General features: G+C 36.4%; 1 pseudogene; it reads right to left on the reverse strand.

Moving 5' to 3' along the window:
* Positions 1-15,770: 15,770 nt before the first annotated feature.
* On the reverse strand, positions 15,771-21,151 carry LOC129248820 (heat shock protein 27-like; annotated as a pseudogene).
* Positions 21,152-21,796: the final 645 nt, after the last annotated feature.

The following is a 21,796-nucleotide window of genomic DNA, read 5'->3' on the forward strand; positions in this document are numbered from 1 at the left end:
AGTGATCTCGTTTCAGTGGTTTATGCAAGATCGGTTAGACGATCGTCTCTACCTGAAGCAGCTGTCTTGATGAATATCCTGAAGAAACCAAGGAATACACTAACCTTACCCTTGACCCAAATATCAGAAGGTGGGGCAATGAGATAGCAAAGAAGGAGGGCGGTGCCAAGATGTTGCAAACCACACCAACCGCACTAAATGAGAAACAAACGATAGAGTTTAGTGCTCAAATTTCGTGAGTAATACAGTACAACGGGCATGTAAACATTGTTTTAGGAGGAGTTAGGTTTTCGAAACGTTATTCTTGTAAAAAGAAATACGCTCTTAGGTATTCATGCAGCTTCAATTCATCGTTAAATTATACCTGCCACCTTTTCAAAATGCATTTTTAAAAAGGAAAATTATTTTTAAAAAAGAAAACCAAAATAGAAATCAAACACAAAATCTTCAACAAAAAACACGCAGAATCAAATTAAAACCAAATAAGAACAAAGCATGAAAATGAAATTTCGCCTATAAAACAGATTTTTCGTAGCAAATTACGCATGCGCAACCGCAGACTGCGGCAAGCGCACCACTTAATTGGACGCGACCAAACTGACAGCCCGCCCGGCCAAAATATGTTCATACGTAAAAGAAGAGCATTGCCCAGTAAACTGGCGGAAATTAGTGTCGGCGATGCGATGCGGCCGCCACAAAGTTGCGGTTACCGTTGATTAGGTTAACTACATACGCCCAGCTTGCCTGCCGCACAATGCACTACATTGTTGTTGCCGCTGTTGATTTCGTAACTATCACTACTATTGTTCTCTTGGTTGCCTTGTGAGTGTGTTATTGTTGGCGCTGCATGCATTGCCCCAAAATTTATCGTCTTTTGCAATGAATTTTAGCGGTCACCAGTTAGTGGTATGAGCGCGTTGATAAGGGGGTGGTGGAGATTAGTGTGCACTGTTGCGCTGCGCTTCATATCACTCCACTTTACCGGATTGTGGTTTTTAGTTAAAAAAAATCTTGTTTATTAACTTTGTAACAGTAGTTATTATAGATGTACTTGCTGTTCTTATATTTGTTCACCACCATGGCGCTTATGTATTTGTTGTTGTTCTTTGCTGGTTACTATCATTCGTTCTGGCTGTGTTTATAACAAGATTGTTTAACTTTTCAATGAAGTTAATTAGAGAGGCGCTTGTGTATCTGGCGTACGTGCGTGTTAAGTGCTCATATGGTGCCGCATATGCTGGCGATATCTACTTTTATGTTGTATGTGTATTTGTGCACATGTGCGTATGCTACATTATTTGTTTTAATTTTTGGCGAGCGTGTATGCGAGTGCTTATCCTCTGATTTTAACATGCGGCTTTCTCCTCTAATTTCTGCTTGATTACGTTTTAAGCGCTTTATAATGTGATTCCCTCTCCTCTCTTTTGGTTTTTTGTTTTCTTATGGAAGGAATGATGCATTTATAGGTCGCAAGTCCATTGAATGAGCGTAAATGATGTGCAGACTTGATGAGTTTGAGCTGAGATTTTTGAATCCAGTGGCAAAGACCCATAGAAATACGTCAGCGTCAAAAGAAAAAAGACATTTTTGTTTTTATTTATTTTGTAATTTCAATTATTATTTTTTCAATAAAAACACAGTTCATATTACAACAAAAATCATATAATGCAAAGCTTCAAATTTTATACAAAATTTGTAAGAATTCGGATTTCGAATTTCAAAACTTTCACTCAGAATTTTTAGAAAAATTTTGGGTATGCAGTTTTCTAAATTATTTTATTTTTATGCCCATAACTTAGTCAAAAATAAGCCGATTTTAATAATTTTGGATTCAAAATGATCTTCATTACTTACACAAGCGATTTCATGTAGAAACAGTTGCAAAAAAGTATTTGAAAATTTTTTATTTTGCAAAAAACAAAAAGTGCGAAACAGGTTTTTAACTCAAAAATTCATTACTCAATAACAACTCATTTTAGCTACTGGGCATTCAGCTTAATTGAAGTTTGAGGTATCCTCTTGATTTGGAAAAAGTTATAAAAAAAACAAAAATACACTTTTTGAAATATTGAATTTCGAAAAAATTTCAATTTTTTTTCTTTTTTGCTAAATAAAAAATTTTCAACTATTTTTTTGCAATTGTTTCTACATGAAGTCGCTCATGTAAGTAATTACAATCATTTTGAACCCGGAATTATTAAAATCGGTTCATTTTTGACTAAGTTATGGGCATTTAAAAAAATTTTTTTCTTATATAATTAAAAAAAATCGAGTTTGAGCCGAAAAACAAAATTGCCGATAACTCTTGAAAAAAATTTTTTTCGGGCGAACAAAAAAATACGTGTCTCATTATTTTGACCAGAGAGCAACATATTTCAGTTACATCGAAATCGAAGAACATGACCCGAATAGCCCGGTTGAATTGAAATGGAAAGCATCCATCGTTGTGAAAATAAACAGAAATTCTTCTAGAACTCTCATTCGAGAAAGTGCCTAATATATCTTGCCAGACATCCAAGGATTTCTTATACTACTGTAGGATTGACAAGTACCTCCACAACATGGTTAAAAACATACCAGCAGATAACATTCTACTTTTTATAAGCACGAATATCAGCTACAGTACGAGTGCAATAATTCCTCAGTGATTTTACGCTTTTCCTTCTCTCGCTGTGGTCTATTCTAATTAAAGCTATGATTCGATAATATCGAAAATAATTCATGTTTTCTGAAAGTCCTTCAATAGGTATTTGTGCGGTTTGTGAAATAAAAATATAACAATATTAAAACGTTTAAGAAATGTTCTTCATATGGCAACGCGCGACAGGATGAGATATAATAGGCCTATTCTTTTCGACACGCGTTAACTAGTGGCAAATAGATGACGCGACTGTTATAAATAAACTTATCTTGGCAACGCTGAAATAGAGCGAGCAGAGAAGTGGCGAATAGAAGATGCCTTTATGTATATGTATGTACTCGCAAACTATGGCTCTCAGACTGTTAGTTCATGAGTTTTGGGCTCTAAGGCCTACGTAATTTTTAAAATTAAATTTTAATATTATAAAACATGATTCATTTAACATAATTTCAATATATTCGTTTTTTGTAGAAATAGTGTAATGTGCATTTAAATGTGTATTAAAATTTTAAAATATGTTTTTACTATCGCTTCTAAAGCTTTAAATTTCTATTGCATATACTTTCTTGAAAGAACTAAATACGCACGCCCCAAATAGGAGGAGGAGCTCGGCCAAACACTGAAGAAAGGAAGTAAGGGCCAATTAGATAAATATAACCATAATACATATATATAGAGGGGTAATCTTTCTCCTTTTAATTTACTCGTACACTAAGCGAAATAACTATGCGGGACAAACCAATTGAATAATTTTTCATCTAAAATAGTAGCAAAATGATTTCTTGAATTCCCTTATAATGTCTATAACTGTGTTTGAGCGTTGCTTGAAATTTGAGTTACTTGAAGAAAATAGTTATAAGGGACAAGTGCATCGCTAAGATTTTGTTTCTTGTTATGGCAATTGCGTGATATTTTTACACATATTACGTAATTGAAGGGTAAGGTGAGTAGTTTTCATTAGCAAATAAATAATTAACATGCAGGAAAAAAAAGTTTTTAAGAACACTATACAGAGAAGAACGCAGCTTTCTACAGAGGAGCGTGCTAGTATTCTAGCTTATAGTGAATCGTGAGTCCCAGTTCGCAAAGAGCGCTCCACAACTTTTTGAAAAGTCCTGATTGATATGGAGAAATTAAACGAACTGGTCAAAAGCCAAGGGACATACAAAGGCGGACTGTTAATAAAAACATCAGTCCTAACCACATTTGATGTGAACTTTCTCTCAATGTTACGAAGAAACAGAAAATTTTTAGCGAAGACTCGAATTTAAAGTGTCAAAAAACGAGTAGACTGGCGAAACCGAAGCTTACACCGCGTCACAAAGCAGCAAGCCTCGAATTCGCTGATAGCCTACATTCTGGGATGATATATGGCAATCCATCATTTTTAGCGATGAAAAAAAAAAATTTAGCCTCGATGGGCCTACTGGTTGTATTTGAGAGATATTCGCGAAACTTCTACGGTGGCTCGCTTATGATGAAGCGTGCTTTTAGCTACCGTGCCATTACACCAATCTGTTTAATTTATAAAGAGGTTTTGGATAACTTTTTAATGAATTTTGCTGAAGAATTTCACGGTGAGTCTTGGAATTAACAGGACAATGCTCCAATCCACAGCGCTAAGCGTACAAAGGAGTTTGTCGCGTCAAAAAATATTCCTGAGCTCAAGTGGCCCGCAGTTAGTCTTAAGTCCAATGGATAACTTCTGGAGTATTCTTAGCAGGAAAGTTTATAAATTTAAATGCAAGTTTATTACACTATCACACTTTAAACAAGTTATTCAATAAAAATGGGCAAAAATCGTCCTAAGTGCTCTTCAGTCACTCGTAAATTCGATGCCACGACGATTAGTATCAGCTATGTACAATAAAAAATGGAGTACATCCAAGCTATTAATATTATTTTATATTATATTATTTTTTTAAGATTTATTATTTATTTTCGGTTTAATTTTAGTTTCGTCCTATATACATATCTGTGTATTTCCTTCTACGTCCTCTAAAAATAAGTAAGTTTTTATAATAAAGACTAAAATAAATTCTTTAACATGCTTCATTCTTACGTTTGTTTTCTTCCCTTATGTCGGAAGACCAAAAGATTTAACCTCTAATTTTTTTTATTATAAAAAAAAATTGTTGGTTCAGTTTTCCATTGCATTGTACGCAAATTAAATAAACGAAATCTATATTATTGGAAAAAAATACATGCATGTCATACCAACAGCCACTGGTCGCTTCGTATCTCGTCTAGCAGCTTTTCTATCAACAAGCTGCCAAGCAACATGTATCTACACACTTCATTGTATCTCAACACTGTTTTTGCTTATTTCTCAGCAAAAGTAAATGCGCAACATTGTGCAAAAGCAATGCCGCAATAACAACAAAGTATAAACAAAAATAAATACGTTCCACCACATGTCAACAGCTGGAAGTTGCACTGCATTTGAAAATGTAAAATTTGTTTGTAAACTGCGTTTGCTGCACATGAAGCAGCAGTTGAGAAATCACTTTGTAAGAATGAAGCTGTGGCAGGCTGTGGGATGTGCGACGTAATCAACGAAACGCGGAACTTATGGAATGAAATTACAATCCACTTTGCAGTAATAAGGAACAACTGAGATGTGAAATTCATAACAAAGCGAGTGATACATTTGTGGGCAGCAAAATAGTCTGGTTGAGCATGTTTTTGGTGTAGGTTGTTTTCTGTGAAAGTTTTGATAGGCCAGTAAAATTTTTTTCGTATTCTGGTGGTAAATAAGTTGTCGCCTAGAGGAGCGCTAGAATTTTGGAAGAAAGCTATTGTTTGTTAATACTCAAAAATAAAACAGCACTTGATTTTTGTAAAAATTTGAAAATATTAAATTTATTTTAATATTATTTCTTTATTATTAAGTGTTTGATTATAAAACTTTTCAGACAAGAAATAAAGAAGAGCTTAATGGTCATTTCTTACTAACTAATTACAAGTGATTTATTATAAATATTTAGAAACATTTAATCTTAGACACAAACAGGGATCTCGGCATAGCAAAATTGAGATCAAGAGTATCATAGATTTCATTAAGTTCTTGCAAAATTACAATAAAAATAAATAAAATATTTACAGCCATCGCAGATTTACGCAGCTCAGCCAATCTGCAATCCGACAAAATAGAATCAATGAATGGTACTGCAAAAATCAGTTGACTCTTAATATCAATAAAGGCTTTCAGGTCATGTCGATTATACTCTTTCGCGCTCGTATTCGATGTTAGCTTTCATCCGCCAACACTGGCAGACGTTTACGAACCCGGCTCACTAAATTTGTGTCCACCACTACCTGCTTATTTTTCTTGATGCCAACTAATTAGCCTTGCTAAACTTTCAACATCTTAATTGGCTCTATTGGTTGCGCTCTCTTTTAGAAAATATTGCCTTTAATAGAATTCTTCACCATTCGGAATTCTTTAAATTGATTTTCTAGAAGTTGTTATGGTGTCAACGCTCTTCAAGGCTTTAGATTTTCATTTCACGCAATCAATATCTTCGCTCATGGTTTAAAAATATTTTATTTTATCGTCGAGCTTAGGATCCTGGGCGATGCAATGACTACTAACATGCTGTCCAACTTCGATTATTTCTGTATCGGCACCATTCACAATGTCAGCGGCCTAGCTTGCATTTTCGCCTTTATCAAAGAATAACTGTAAAATGTACCGAATTTTCTCTTTGTTGACTTCCATTGTTAACACCCTGTTAACACAACTGAATGGAACAAACAAAAAACATGGAAATAATGTTTTAGTGTGAAATAACACCTTGGCAACGAGCATAAACTTTAAATTGTTTGATCGATACCTCATCGATATCGATCACTACACTCATCTACCGGGATTTCTTTTTCCCCAATAACGACGGTTTCATCTCAGCCCATATATTTAATAAATATTTGTTGTCTCTAAACATATTTTTTACTCCAAGAGTTGAAATAAATATAAGTAAATATATGTAATGTACAAATATAGTCTGTAAGATTCTTGTAATCATAGACTTAAATAAATAAAAAAAAATTGGAGATACCTAAATATATTGGTTATTGAATTTTAGTAGGCCAGTCGATCATTATTTGAAACACAAGACTTCGGTTTAGCAGCATATATGTTTTTTTTATTTCGATTTGGTGGTTTGAATGACAAAGAGTTGTTGCCAAATTACAAAAACTGATCCATTCCTCTTCATCATTGTGTCTTTTGTACACGAGGTATAAGATTCACCTAATGGTTTCTACAAAACCTAGATCGTAATGGCTTACCAATTGAACAGCCTACATGTTGGCTTTTGCTCCATAGTAAATCTAAATTCTCCATAATGTCCCGGTACCCATACGTTACGACGGAATCTATTCAATTATCCATTTCGCTGCACTGGATATTGGTTTCATTTTTATGTAGGACAACGGCATTTTATTGGACTCTTGGCCTCTTATTGTACTTTTTCTAGTATGCCTTCTTAGCGTTCAGTGCCGTTTGATATTTGTATCAATACGCCGTTTCTTGGCTTATTTTTTCACCTCTTATCCTCATTAAGCAATAAGTAACTCAAAGATCTCACAGTTATTTTATACGTCTATCTGATCACCTCCTTCTTGACAGTTAAAGAAAGTATCATTAAATTCCTCTTTGGCTTAGAATGAGAGAGTTGATTATTAACTGAGATTTGGAGTGTAATTCCAGGTCGCTTTTCTTAATTAGCTTAGATTTGAATACATGGGATGTTAGTGCAAACAGATCCTCCTGGTATGGCTGTCAGAATAGATTTTAATCCCATTTCTTAAAATCTTCCATTGAAAGATGCTTGTGTGGTTTCCCAGCGACGAGAACTAGAAATAACCAGGATCTCATCATTAATAGCTATAATAATTCTACAATTCACCGTAGGTACGTCAGTAAGATTGTTTGTTTAACGGCGTCCAGCTCTCTTCCAATCTCTTCTTAAAACGTACCAAGAAATCTACATCGAAGTCTATGCAAAAAGGACTCACTTTACAAACTCTGCTGTGAATCCTTGCTTCAGAGTCAGCTGCCCCTTGCTCTGGGTCGACCGGAGTTAGCTGCAAGATAAGGGGCCTTTGTCTGACGAAACCTCAGTACTTAGTGAAAAGATATCCGGTTGTCAATACCTGTGGTATCGCAAGAGGCCTTTTTAATCTGGCCGAAATTTGTCATTGTGGGCTGCATAGCCTCACCTACTTATTCTAACAACATCTACCACCAAACCATAGTTGATTAACGAGGTGTGGCCAATAAATAAGTATATTGAGTTTACTATAATAGAAGTATGTTTACGCCAAAAGCGTACCGCCAGCTGTTTAGAGTAAATAATTCCCTATAGATTGCGGTATTTCTAGTTTCCGTAAGAAAATCAGTATAGCAGTTACCTTGGTACACATTAAAGCTGTTAAAATGTGCAATAAAAGAGCAATAAAGGTTTGAACAGTAAGAAACTCACAAAAATGTTTGTATTGGCACATTGGATTGGAATTATATACATCCTTACTGACCCCTTTGTGAGCCAAATTATTAATCATCTGAGCTCAGTAAAATAATGAAGAGAAACCTACTCGATTTTTGGAGGACCAAGCGTGTGCTCGCTCATATCTCATTGACTGCAACTGGTATCTACCTAAGTAGTTGGAGATAGCCTTAAGCACTCCGCCTTACTTTTCGGATCTTCCGGCATTCGACTTCGGTATATTTCCTAAGGTGCAAACTGTGTTGAAGCAAAGTTTGAAAGGAGTGGAATGCATCCAAGAGGAGTTGTTGATAGAAGGCTTCGACCACTGTTTTAATCAAGGGAAAGACTTATATGATGTTTTGAGGAGATATACACCCTCCACAAGGATTGTGATAACATGCAAATACGAAAGACGGCTTATAAGTTCACGGCCAAAAGTTCTTACTGATAACATCAATTATAACACTGCGCAGTGGTTAAATTACTTGTTAAAAAAGAATATATGCCTATGTAAATCGTTGACGAAATGGCATACATTTTTGAGGATCTATAACTTCATAAAAAATACAATAAATAAATAATCGGCGTGTACACTTCTGGTAGACGTTTGACTGAGCTCCTCCTCCTATTTGTGGTATGCGTCTTGATGTTGTTCCACAAATGGTAGGACCTACAGTTTTAAGCCAACTCCAGACGGCAAATGCTTTTCTTTTTTCTGAGCGGAAATACACTCGGAGGTTTGCCATTGCGACCGCTATTAGAAAAAAAAATGGTCTAGGTTATTTCCACAAGGAAGAGACAATGACATTACCTTCATCGAAGCAAATAACGAAAAAAATTTAAAATTAGTACTGGCCAATTGAGGAATTAAATTTTGGCAGATAACAAAAGAACGATAGATTAGCAGATAATAAATTTGAAAGATCTTGGAAGAACATTTACAAATGGAAAAATTTAATGCGTTTGGGTACCACAAATACTCACATTGATCAACAAGTAGTAGCGATTGGGGAGTTGTAATGACAGTGTGGGTTCGAATTGTTTCAGACTGATTTGGACTAAATTTGCAACCACATTGTCACCATTAATGAAATCTGGAGTCGTCAATATGATCCGGAGATCAAGCAAAACTAGATACAGTATATAAAAAGTGAGTTTTTTGGTATATCGAGGGAATTGTATTAATTACACAGTCCTACGAGATACAGTTTCTAAAACGGCTATGAGTGTTTCTTGAAGGTTTTTTTGTGCTGAAAACGAATAGGTCCTTGAAAATGTTCGAGGACGTCACGATTTTTGGCAATTTGTGGTTAAATAGTCAGAAAATGCAGATTTTGACCATTTATATTATTTTTTTTTGATTTTTTTTTAATTTTCCACAAAGTTATACTATTTCGAATTCACCCTTTACAGGGGCGTTAGAGAGTTAGAAAGGTTGAATTTGCATATCTAAAAGTCTCCAATTAAAAATGGCCGAAATCTGCATTTTTTGACTATTTAACCTCAAATTGCCAAAAATCCTGACGTGCTGGAGCATTTTCAAGGTCGTATTCGTTTTCAGCATAAAAAAACCTTCAGGAAACACCCATAGCGGTTTTAGAAACTGTAAAAAAGCGAGATTTCGCAGGCCTGTGTTATTAATCTCTTAGTAGGCAATTGAGTAGAAAAGTTCTTCTCCGAAGAACAAAACTAACACTCTACAAGGCTCTCAACATGCCCGTCCTAACGTATGCAGTGGAAGCTTGCACGATGATAACATCCGATGAGGCGTCCCTTCGATTGTTTGAGAGAAAGGTTCTGCGGAAAATTTTTGGACCTTTACACGTTAGCGACGGCGAGTATAGCAAGATATAGCAGATGCAATAATGAGCTGTATGAGCTTACAACGACATAGACAAACTGCAGCGAATAAAGATCCAGTGGTTTCGTTGGATGACCCAATAAAATAAATAAATACAAACACTCCGATTCTGAAAGTATTCGATGCGCTACCAGCTGGCGGTAGCAGAGAATGAGGAAGCCTCCTCTGCGTTAGAAAGATCAGATAGAGAAGGACTTGGCTTCACTTCACTTGGCTTGGTATGCCCAACTAGCGCCGGTTAGCACTTGAAAGAAATGACTGGCGTGCTTTGTTAAAATCGACCAAAATCGCGTAAGCGGTATCGCGCCAACCACAAAGAAGAAGAAGTTACGGGCTTAAAGGTTAGTTGCACAGAAGGGGCGAGACAAGTTGGTGTGTTTTTTCAAGTCAATGTGCCCAACCATACAGCTCGTGATTCGAGGGATTTATTAAAAGCAGCGAGAGACACAGAAATTGGACATCAACCCAACATTCCGGATTTGTCCATCAGTACTTTTTTCCAAATTGAACAAAGAAGTTACGACGAAAAATATTTTCGGACAATAGTGAGGTGAACGTGGGCACAGAAAAGCATTTGAAGAGAAATATCAAAATCTTAAAAAAATGGTTTTGTTAAATTGTGTATGCACTCGTGTAATAATAATTTTGTAAATTTATGTTAAAGAATGGATTTTTTAAATAATTTCATTGTGATAAGAAAAACGTTTCGAATAAAACGGTATCAACAATAGTTTTAATGAACTTGTGTGTGTGTGTGTAAACTTTTGCCCATCACTGTAGGTATATTACAATTTTAAGCCATTTTTCCACGTGGTACGATTCCTTTTTGACATAATTATCTGTAGGTAATTTGTCAAAAAAGTAGAAACAACATTTTCGTAGTAGACTATTTTACGAATACGACTTTATTCTACTTCCTTTAATGCAAAAAAAATTGAAGAATAATCTCAACATGCCCACTGCTGTGGCAACACCCGCGCAAATACAATCGCGTGCATGACATACTTGTACATATGCGTGAAGATACATACATACACACATATAATTTTATGAGCATATTTTTTGACACGCCACACAGCTGTCATATGTGCGATGCAACATTTAAATCCTATTTTTCCGCTCCACTGCCGCTGAGCTAACCACATTCAGATACTCGCGTATGCAGATGCGCCGATGCCAATGAGCTCGTGCAATTGGATGTAAGCGTATATGTGTATGTTTGGTGGCACATGTGTAGTGCACCGATAGTGAATGCTTCATTTGCTTAGTAATTTGCGCCATTAAAAAATTATGAGCTCAGCAGACAGCCAATGATGCAGCAGCAGTAATTAATAGATGCCATGTTTTTATTTTATTTTTTCTTTTGTTTTTTATTCCTGTTTTTAGAATTGCCTATAAACGATTAACTACAAGTAAAAAGGCACACAGGCGCAAGAGAGCAAGAGCAAGGGGCGATGCCACAATATATACATACATACCTAATTATTAGATATAGCTGCTTCTTCATGTTGGCAAATATTCATGTATGTATGTATGTATGTATGGCTGCATGGTTGGCTGCCAGGCAATTGCAGCTTCATTTCGCTTCACTTGAGCAGCCACCAACGCAAATCTAGTCGTATTATTCCCATAATCAACGCCATCACCGGCATACAATCCTCCACGCAACAGTGGCAAAGCATCTCCATCAGTGCTGTTGCACTCAATTTCAATGCGTCATTCATATGAATAGTCCAAACACTGGCGCCAAAGAATTTGTTTAGCTGCAGGCAACTAATATCTAGCAAAGCTAGCTTCATTAACGGCATCCATGTCCAGGCAATACACCCGCTCTCCTTCCCTCTCCTCCTTCGTCTCCCTCTTTGCTTGCTCTTTGAGCTCCCCTTTCGACACCTTCTGATTTCACATTCGCCTCGCCATTGCTGTTGTCTGCCATTTAATGTTAAATATATACGCTATTATCTACAATATTGTTATGATTATTATCATTGTTGTTGTGATTTCATAATTAATGCCATTTTCAGAATGTAATAAATCAATTAGGCAAAAGTTCATGGTTATTTAAAGTGGATGAAGATAAATGTGTAGCGAATTCTTAGTTGTTGCTTGAATGCGCTGCCGTTGCCGTTGCCGCCGCCGACGCCAATTCATTGAAGCGCATCTGCGTCTATGAGGCTGTGGTGCATATTTAATAAAGCTGTTCGGCAGAATTTTGTATGCAACGAATAGACTGCGGTGCATAATTTTAGAAAAGCTCAACGAGCATTTTAGTTGTGCGGGGGTCGATCACATCGCATTCGGAAGGTTGTTGAAAGTTGAGAATTTATGAGTTCTGTTAGGTGTGTTCTAGTAAGATTTTCCCACACTCAATTCAAAAGCGCGGTAGTCAGAGGAACTCTGCGTACATAAATACTAGTACTATTTACTAAAATACTAGATTATGTCCTATTTTGAGGAAATAAGAAGGGTTTTCGAGATTATAAATGATTTATGAAATTTGGAACCGGCAAATTTATATAAGAAGATTTTAAACCGGCCGATTTAAAGTAAGAGATCTTCTATAGCCGCTATGGGCAATAGAAAGTCATTAAACAAAAATATTTCAGTGTTATTGCCATGCAACATATATTTCCAATAATCTGCTATCATAAACAAATCCACCTTCGATTGGACTGTCAATCTGCCCATAAAATTGATGTAGTATACAATGAGGTTACCCGCTCTTTGTGTGGGCTAGCGAAATGTGAGAATATCTCTGGCTGGTGATTGAGGTTACTGGGATTTCATATGTCTGAATACTTCAAAGCGGGGAACTGTATTTTTCTATTCCCACTTATTTGGGATAATACATCTAACTAGGTTAAGTTGGGTTAAATGGCCGTCCATCACTTGGTCAAAGAATCAAATTCGTCCATTGTGATGCCATACAGTGGAAAACAGAGAAGGAACAAAACAGTAGGGGAAAAGGAAGATGAGGCTTTGGATTAGAGAATGATGGCGACCAAACGATGGCTAATTACAATTGCGTTAACTGCTTCAAACTATTGACAAACTTCATCAGGCTTGTGATATCTAAATCTGCTATATCCACCGGTGTAGCAAAAAAGTGAGAGCCAAGATGTCTGAATCTCAGCCCGGTGTGAGTAGGACTACTGAGGAAAAGTAATCTCAGCATCTTACAACTTACAACTCATTCTCCAGATAGCTGCTGCAAAAAGAACTTGGAACATCAAGTCTCACCGGATGGAAAACTAAAGGAAAATGTCCGGTAAGGATACCTACAAAATTCGAGAGCTGTGGCTTTTTTAGCCCTAAAAGTTCTATCGAGAAACTTCAGTCTATCCGTGACCAGAACGATCTCGCGACTTTGCATGTTTGCGCAGTAATTCAGTGCTCGCTAACGTTAACGTGAGGCCCATGTTTCAAGGAGAAGAGCACAAGTTTCGTAGGGAACCTCAATCCACTCATTTCCTCTGCTTACCTAACTTAACAACCTAGTCGTTTCCATGATACTCCGATACTAGGAACTCAAATAAGCTTAGTATCGGAGTATTGGGATACAGTGGAAAGACAAATCAGGCATTTCCTGACTAGGTTTAAATGCATCAACAACAAGCCGAGGGTCCTCCGCAATGCAAAACACTGGGGTAGCTTGAATTGCAGAATATATATATATAAGTGGCGCGTACACCCTTCTTGGGTATTTGGGACCTACAGTTTCAAGCCGACTCCGAACGGCAGATATTTTTATGAGGAGCTTTTTCATGGCAGAAATACACTCGGAGGTTTTCCATTGCCTACCGAGGGCCGACGATTAGAAAAACCTTTTTCTTAATTTTGGTGTTTCACCAGGATTTGAACCAACGTTCTCTCTGTGAATTCCGAATGGTAATCACGCACCAACCCATTCGGCTACGGCGGCTTGCAGAATACTCTTCCTTCAATCCTTCGGACCGATTTCGAGCCATACGTAAGCAAGTTTACCATTTTCTGTCTCCAAATGATGTACCCTACCCACTCCTCTCTTTAGGAAATATGAATGGAAAAAGAAGCGCTTGGACCCAGCGACAATGTCAGTCACCATGGGGATGAACTTAAAGTTTCATACATCTAACTAAATATATTTATGAGAAATTACATACATACATATATATATATATATATATATATATATATAAGCGGCGCGTACACCCTTTCTGGTGTTTGGCCGAACTCCTATTTGTGGCGTGCGTCTTGATGTTGTTCCACAAATAAGAAATTATCTTTCACAAAATCGGCTCGCTTACACCTTAATTAAGTGCAACTTCAAGTCGTCTAATCCAATATGAGATTAAATTATCTCGTTATTATTTCCACTTGTTTTATGGATATTCATGCGCAATTTTTGCCTTTAGCTGCTCTATCTTCAGAAAATTTATATCACTCTGTAGCCACCAAGCGCCAGAAATGAATAGCTTAAGGTAATCAACGAGTTTAGGTAATGAGTTTTAACAGTATTAAATAATAGATTTTTGCAAATTAATAGAATTTTGCGCATGAAACTAAACTGAACATTCCGCTAGCGACGAATCTTGCTCGATACATTTCTTGTTGCTTTCCCTTGCTAATTTTTCGTTAAGCGAGCGGAGAGGTGTCGAATCGAAGGCGTATATTTTTTGCACACGTATCTTACCAAGACGAGTCTATACAAGACACTAGAGCTGCTTGGAGTCTTTTGCGATTTGGTATTTGACAAAGTGCTTTGCTTTTTTCCTTTTGTTTTATATATTCAAGCCAAGGCGCGTTCACTAAAGGTGGTGGCACTAGACCAACAACAATGTTTTGTACATTTGATTGCCAAAGAAAAGTATTGGCAAAGTAGAAAACAAAAAATGAATTCGCCTTGTTTTATTCTGGGCTGACAGTCACATGGACACGGCGAATGAAAAAAAAAAATCAGCTGATTTACCGATACCACCTTTAATAGATTCGCCTTGATTTATCCGCATAAAATGTTGACACTCGAATATCAAAAACAGAATACATAAATTCGCCTCATATCATAACAATTTTATTTGTTTATTTCCATAAAAGCAGCTGTTTTAGAGCAAAGGCTTCCCATAGCGCCACAGTGAAGATTATAAGCTTCTTCTTCGAGAGGACTTTTGATTAATAAAACTAAAACATAAATTGTCAGAAGAAAAATATCAGAATAAATATATCATTTAACTGTTGAAATCATTGAAGGATAGGGTTTAGCAATTTAGTCTCGCCATTATTGGCGATCGATGTTATGGGTTCAAGTTCGCTCATAAATCACTGCACTTTTTGGGTTAATAGACGTTTTTATGCTAAAAAGGTTCATAATATTTAGAAATTGGGGCCTGATCACCCGATATGGTTTCTCACGAAAAATAAAGATAATGCATCTAACAGGAGAGAAGTAATGAGTTTTTTCAGTTTTTAATAAATTTTATTTCCTCGCAATGCTTCAACTATCTTGTTAATTAAAAGAAATTGATAATTAAAAAAATTCTCATTGTAAATTAAAAGAAAATTAGTCATTATAAACTTGAAATAAAATCATACTAACTATTCTTCTCTTCTTTTTGGTTCTTCTTCACTTCTTCTTGGTAAACTTCGTCTCCTCTTTCGAATTCTGCTTCTGTTCTTTGTGGTTCTTCTTTTTCCCTTTGGTATTTTTTTTATCTTCTTTCTTATTCTAATTCTCTTCTTTGGGGTTCATCTTCTCTCTTTCGGGATTCTTCTTTTCACTTAAGTGTGGAATCTGTTGCATTTACATGAGACTTTTACTTTCTAATAGTGGCTTAGGAGCAAAAGCAGTCAGTACATCCTCTGAAGGTGAAACGAAGATCCCACCTTTGCTGGGATCAAACTCGTTAGGAAGTGTGTAGCGGCGAGTAAAATGACGAGAAATGTAACCGTGTTCATCCTCACGCTTTTGATGTTTGCGTTCCTCAACGATGATATTGTCGAGACGTGTAACGATGAGTTCACTTAATGTGAAAAGTGCCATGTCCATTGACACCTGGAAACCCTCTTTGCCCACCAATGGAGAGATTGCCCTCTCTGATTTATCTTAGTTTAGCTGTCTGCTCACGGGCCAGTGGTAATATGCTGAACAGCCGCAGTAAGACGATCCACGTCGTTGATCAAACCCAGTAGTGCTGGTAATGCAGATATTCCTGATTATTAACATTTTAAAATAATTTTCTTATTTATTGTTACGCCTACCTAGACGAGTACCCAGCAGATGTTTGTTTAATTCTCTTGATTGAATATTTCCAGCTGTTGTATAATGACTAACTTGGAACTTATGTACACTCACCTTTTACTTCAATGAACTACCGATTCTATTTTGAAGGTACACTGAAATAAAAGAGAAAGACTGCAATTGTACCATTTCAACACGTCTTCTTCGCTCCTTAAGACTTTTCTTTAATCAAAAATTTTTTTTGCCAAACTACTTCTCACTTTTTTGCAAAGAAAAATATTCCATTAAACTTCGCTTAGCCTTAAAATCTCCCACCTATGCAAAGCTACGAAGATAAAGGAGAAAAGGAACTTAAGTAAACCTCTTTTTCCAAGATTTTCATTCATGTCAACAGCAGCAGCAGCGGTAACAGCATCAAGCCAGCTGACGAAGCAGGTGAAGCGCGTAAGGAAGGAAGGTGAAAGAAGGCACCGGAATGAGGGAAACAGGACTTTTCGCTTGGACACACTTTTCAAGTTGAATGGCAAAGAAAACAAAGGCAACAACAACAAAAAAGCTTCACCATTTCGAAATAGCGGGGAATAAAAGAACGGACGACGCTGGAAGATGAATGTAATGCGCGGTGAAAAAGAAGTTAATTTCTTGAAATTTACTGCCAGCAAAAGGAGCAACGCTTCTACTCCACCCTGAGTAAAGATGGTGGGGGCGTACGCAAACTGTATTGAAGTGAGACATTCGCAGAAAAATTACGCAAGAAAACTGTTAAGAATCATTCAGATGTATGAGTGGATGTATGTGTGTGTGTACGAGTATGAAAGAGTATTACGTGCATTTTTCGAAAAACTGCAAGTGAAAGAAAGTGAATTGGTGAATGGGTAAATTGGTGAGTGAATGAATGCAAGACAAGTCTACAAGTCAGCGAAACGAAATTAAATGAAATAATTATACAACACATATACATTTACGTAATTAATTAATTGTACATGTCTGAGTTAGTAAACAATTATAGTGTCTTCTCTTCGGAGGAAGATGAATGAAAGTTAAAAGCAAGTGCCAGGCAAGAAGCAAGCAAAGAGGGGTAGGAGTTTTTCTTTCTTGCCAAACAACTTCTTTAGAAATGATAATATTAAATTACAAATGTGGGTGTGTGTGTTAGTTTCGGGGGGTGCGTAGCTAGAAGTTTTTTATTAATGCTATCTGTAAATGGGAAAATTATGCACATACGTGTGAGTGTCACGTATGTTTTAGTGTGTGGACATAAATTCTGCTGAGCTTCAAACTTTTTGATAGATAAAACAGAATAACTGATAAGAAATAATTGATGTCATTACAGTACGAGTATTCCTCCGGACTGCCTTACCAAATTTTTGGATGAAGCTCGCAGCTTCAGGTAATAGTTAAGAAAAACTAATTGTAAAATGATTTCTATACATATTCCGTTAATTTATGAACTACAATAAAAATATTGGTTTTATATGGCAAATGGTTTTATATGAAGAGCTTTTTTATGGCAGAGGTTTGCTATTGTCAGCCAAGAGGCGACTCTACGCACTCCCAACAGGGAGTCATCCCCCAACCCATTTGGCTACGGTGACCGCAGAATCGAAATCTCTTTAGTAACTTAGAAAATTTGAATCGATTTGCGGAGCGTGAAAATTCTCTGCGAGGAATTCCGAAAATTTTAGAAAGACGCTCCACATTTACATATAAAAACGTGGTCCAGCAGAAACACATACCGCATTGCTGTTTCACTAAGGCAATAGAAGGAAGCCATATTTAACCAAGCTTAAGGTCAGGGTGGTATATTCCCTGACATTCCGTGAATGATTAAGACACCAATGACTTCAGCAGCATTAGTTTGCTTGTATTGATCAGTGCGAACTCGGAGATCTTTCAGATGTGCTTGCCGTTGTGCCTCTCTCACAGACGTACAGCCCTGATTGTTGTGTACTCGAATACTTTCCTGACACTAATAGGCACGTTTCTTTGCATTTAAACCATGCATTCAGCATACTTGTGGGAATATGTTTTTACCTAAGAACCTCAATGAAATTTTTTCGACAATGTTCTGGGTTCTGCTGTTTAACTAAATCGACTAATATGCGCTTCTTACATAAACTTTTTGAATAACAAAATAGTTGATCTTTTGGACGACATTCCTTTGAATCAAAGGCTACAAATTTTTTTCCAGCAAGACGGGGTCTGGTTGCCGTTAGAGACTGGTTAGACTTGAAACAAACTTTTCGACGTAGAGGGGTGGAAAGGGGTGAACCACTATTATGGACTGAAAGATCTCCTGATTTAAACTCCCTAGAGTCCTCTTTTGTTGATTATTCAAAACACTGGTTTATGCCAGTTCTTTAAATAGGCTTCAGCATTTGCAGATATAAATCACTTATAAACACTTTATAAACACTTCGAACATCTCATGTAATGTTGTTCTTTGTTTTACGCTTTTTTTCTATTTGCTTATACATAATTAACAGATGATTGACAATGAATGTTTCAAAGAAGAATAACTTGCTATATCTCCCTCACCGTTAGTTGGTGGACCTTTGCTCCTTTCGGTTCATAGTATTTCCTCCTTAAATATTGTACAGCTCGGTGGTAAAAAAGTAGTGGTTATTGCTGCTGAATGATCGATGTTATGCGTGAATGCAGAAAATGAAGGTGAACATCGTCCGAGCTAGCCGGGAAATAGAGCCCCAAACTGTGAACAGGAACTTTTAAAAGTAGGTTGCGGGAATGAGCTACTTTAAAGTTAGCAGAGGCAGCCACATGAATGAAAATATCTTCCATAAATTATGGGAGTATTTAGTTTATTCAATGGAGTCATAATATACTTAAAACAATTTGGTTTTTCTTGTTTCATTTTATTTTTTTTTAATAAATTTTCCCTTATATTATAGGTACAAATAAAATAAAAAAATCAATAAGAGTCAAATCGCGCGGAACTTCGTCGTTATTTTCTCTCATTCTCTAAGACCTTTTCTAAAATTTTCTTGTGATTTTGTATTCCTGTAAGTTTTTTCAATATTTTCTCTCATTCTCTAAGACCTTTTCTAAAATTTTCCTGTGATTTTGTATTCCTGTAAGTTTTTTCAATATTTTTGGATTGAATGGACTTACTGGATTCTTATACCGAAACATCCAATTGAGATTTACCCCACCGTATCACAATTTTTATTTGCACTCATTTGCAACCAACCTCTTCGTCTGGTAGGTAGCGGTCGACGTCAAATGCCGTCTGCTCAAATTCCCAAAGGGGCTGTATTGGTAACTCTTTATGTAATGGGAACAGCCCTCTCGACGTGAAGCTGAAGATACTGCTGGACATCCCAACTATAAACATTGATGTCTTAATGCTCTGCAGCTAGAAGTGATCAACAGCTTAAGACCTCTAATAGGCTGACGCATAAAATCATATCAGATCACGGAGGTAGACTTTGGTTAAACTTTTACTTACTTGAAAAGATTGTCTCAACAACTTAAGACCTCTAATAGGCTGACGCATAAAATCATATTAGATCACGGATGTAGACTTTGGTTAAACTTTTATTTACTTGAAAAGATTGTCTGAGAGTCTGATATCGATGTAAGTGATCAAAAAGGATTTAGCAAAAGGATATTTCAAGCTGATGTATATGCAATTAACAAAGTAGGTACGCGTGATGGATCTCGCTCATTTAAAGCTCACCTTCCTGGTCAAGCTGCGGGTAAAGCTTTTAAGTCAGTAACGATTAACTCAAAATGTATTCAAGAAGATGGAAGATTCCTACAATTTGCTCAGGAAATCTCTAAAATCAGCACAGTCCAAATTTAGCGATGAGAAAATCTTGTGTGAGGGCGGTCACTACCCGGACGACTATGTAGTTCAAGCGTGCAAGCTGCACTGGGAGATTGACTATTCTCACAAGTTTCAGAGTATCGCCAACATTAGATAAACGAAGAATAAAGAACTTGATACACTTAAAGACTCACGTGAACACAAATGAGGCACTGAATGTTGAAACTAATGTCGTCGGGCTTCGTATAGAAACTCATGAAGGAGCTGTAAAGTTTAGGTAGCATACAGAAACTATTAAATACCTTCTATGCGATTAACTTCTGGTTACTGTGAGACAACATTTTCGAGTATCTAATTACTATAGGCATACGGCTGTTTGGCTTTGCCAAGAGATTGAAATAGTTTAATGATAAGGAGATGCCTAAACAACTGCTAGGGCATCTTTAAAGATTGTCCACGAATGTATGTTGTGGCTGAACTCCGTTGAAAATTGAAATAAGCTTAAACTTATGTGACTGCCGGCACCCTGTATCGTTCAAGGCAATGAACTGGCTGATGAATCGACGGTCAGGGGTTTGTGGAGATTTATTTATCGAATTTAATTTGACCAACTCTACTGGCTACTACGAAATGGCTCACGACTTTCACTTGGTAATAAATTGTTAATCTACAAAACTCTTATAACTCCGATCTGAAAATATGGCATTGAACTATGGGGAACAGCAAGCAAATCAAACCTTAAAATAATGCAACGACTACAATCGAAAATCCTAAGGACTATCACAAACGCAGCTTGGTACATGACCAATGACGATATACACAGGGACCTCAAAATTAAATTTATGGAAGACGTTATTCGAGAATGTAGCACAAAGCATATTCCTACTAACACACGCAAAAGAAAATATGCTGAAAATTCCACATTCAGAACTGCAAAAACGAAGACTAAACCGAATAACTCCGACAGCCGTAGCAGATACTTCATGACTAAAATAAATATCAACCTGTTCTGCGATGTATGTCATATAATTCTTATATACATTATCCCTCTTATGCTGTAAAAAGAAATGTACTTTAAATAATGGTTTAATGTTACGCTTATATTTCCGTAATTGTTCAAACTTGCTTTCAATATTAATCCTGCCATTGAGAGCATATTGTAAAATTTTACTTGGTATTTTTCTAGAACATTTTAATTCATTACCTCCGTCTTATACCGGTATTTTTGATGCAACTAAAATAGCCTGAATATTGAATATAATACAGTAAGCTGTTGTTTGACTATTTTCAGTCAAAGCTCCTTAGCCACATTTTTTTAGCTGAAGCAAATTGGTTTGTGCATTTCAAGTTCTCTAAATAAATCAACAAATATTTTTATAAAAAATAAAACTTTAAGTAATCCTCAAAGATATTCAACTGATTTGTTATTTGTACGAATTTTAATGCTCGAATGCATTCAACTACAATAGAAATGTGGCGAAGAAAGTCGAGAGGAAAGCAAAAAAGCACAAAGTATAAAAATATTTGCAATGAAAATAAAATGAAATAAAATAAAATCAAGTAAACTATTTGAACAAACAAACAGAAAGGCGACAAAAGTATGACTACCACACATGAAAAAAAGCATAGAAATCGCCAGCTTCTGCATGAAATGAAATCGTGCAACATGTGCAGGATATTTCGAAGCTGGTATGGGTGCACGTGTGTGCTATGTGCGGTATGTGTGTAAATAAGTGCATGCATATGTGGGGTTCGAAGTCCATTTTTGCAACGGAAATTCACCTATATCTAAAGTCAAAGT

This window comes from Anastrepha obliqua, chromosome 5 (assembly GCF_027943255.1).
Source record: "Anastrepha obliqua isolate idAnaObli1 chromosome 5, idAnaObli1_1.0, whole genome shotgun sequence".
Lineage (NCBI taxonomy): Eukaryota > Metazoa > Arthropoda > Insecta > Diptera > Tephritidae > Anastrepha > Anastrepha obliqua.